The following is a 2,005-nucleotide window of genomic DNA, read 5'->3' as shown; positions in this document are numbered from 1 at the left end:
TATTAAAAGAATTAACTTATGAAATTCCTAGGCAAATGGATGGACCTGGAGGGCATCATCCTGAGTGAGGTAACCCAATCACAAAAGAACTCACATGACATGTACTCACTGATAAGTAGATATTAGCCCAGAAATTTATAATACCTAAGATATAAGATACAATTTGGAAAACAGATGAAACTCAAGAAGAATGAAGACCAAAGTGTGGACACTTTGCCCCTTATTAGAATTGGGAACAAAATACCCATGGAAAGAGTTACATAGACAAAGTTGGATGTGAGACAAAAGGATGGACCATCTAGAGACTGCCATACCCAGGGATCCATCCCATAATTAGCCTTCAAATGCTGACACCATTGCATACACTAGCAAGATTTTACTGAACAGACCCTGATATAGCTGTCTCTTTTGAGACTATGCCAGGGCCTAGCAAACACAGAAGTTGATGCTCACAGTCAGTTATTGGATGGATCACAGGGCCCCCAATGGAACAGCTAGCGAAAGTAACCAAGGAGCTAAATGGATCTGCAACCCTATAGGTGGAAAAACAATATGAACTAACCAGTACCCCCTGGAGCTTGTGTCTCTAGCTGCATATATATCAGAAGATGGCCTAGTCGGCCATCAGTGTAAAGAGAGGCCCATTGGTTGTGCAAACTTCATATGCCTCAGTACAGGGGAACTCCAGGGCTGAGAAGTGGAAGTGGGTGGGTAGGGGAGTGGGGGGGGGCTAATGGGGGACTTTTGGGATAGCACTGGAAATGTAAATGAAGAAAATACCTAATTAAAAATATGTCTTATATGCCTTAAAGTATGGCAATCCATTTCCATTGTCAGTATTTAATTAATGAAGATAGATTATGAGAAAACAGAAACTTTAAATTCTGTTATGGAAAGCCTAAAATGTTGGAGTTATTGCCTACCAGTTCTGTAATTCCAAGTTAACATATTTTTCCACTAAACATGACTTTTAGGTGAAGTTAACATATTTTTTGCCTTGTAATATTTACCAATATCATAAAAGACACATTTTTCCTTAAAAAGCAATTAAAATATTTTCTCCCAAGTAAACATAAATGCTTAGTAATTGTTCCCTTTAAACCATGTGTGTCGTTTCTAGAAAATTGGCTTTTGCACAGTGGTTTGGCTCCAGACTTGGGAATCACACAATATTTTTAAAAAATGTGCATTTTCAATAAATAATACATTTTCCAGGTTTTCTAGGTCATTTCCTTCAAAATTCCAATTATAAGTACCATCAGTTATCAATGTTTCTTCTTAATGTTTTAAAGTTATTTTCTGTATATCCTATCTTTTTTTCCTTAGTGCTTTCATCTACATATTTTCTTCTTGCCTGTTTTCTAGTTTTACTGTCTTCATCTAAGTTTATTATATTTACTTTTAGCAGCAGTTTAGTTATTAAGATTAGTTCAATACTTTTTAATTTTAAAACTTCCCATTTTAGATATATATTTATAGGTTTACAGATATAATATATATATAGATTTAAATGACTAAATCTATCTATCTATCTATCTATCTATCTATCTATCTATCTATCTACCTACCTACCTACCTATCTACCTATCTCTCTGTCTCTCTGTCTCTGTCTCTGTCTCTCTCTGTCTCTCTCTCTATATATATATACATATATATGGATCTCTATATATTTATATGTAAAATATGCATCCATGTATGTATATATGTATGTATATATGCATGTATGTATATAGCTACATCTAAAATTGTATAGATATCTTCCTGTTTCCTGTCCAAATATTCTATCTTGATATTTTTCTTTAATACAAAAAACCTCAAAAAATATCTACTTGAGGCAAGGGGAAGATAGCTCATATGTTAAGGTGTTTGCTCTGCAAGTATGAAGACTTCAGTTTGATCCCTAGCATCCATGCAAAAGAAGAAGAAGAAGAAGAAGAAGAAGAAGAAGAAGAAGAAGAAGAAGAAGAAGAAGAAGAAGAAGAAGAAGAAGAAGAAGAAGAAGAAG

Source organism: Mus caroli, chromosome 4, assembly GCF_900094665.2.
Source record: "Mus caroli chromosome 4, CAROLI_EIJ_v1.1, whole genome shotgun sequence".
NCBI lineage: Eukaryota > Metazoa > Chordata > Mammalia > Rodentia > Muridae > Mus > Mus caroli.
The sequence above is the reverse complement of the archived record's forward strand: the minus strand, read 5'-3'. Positions refer to the sequence as shown.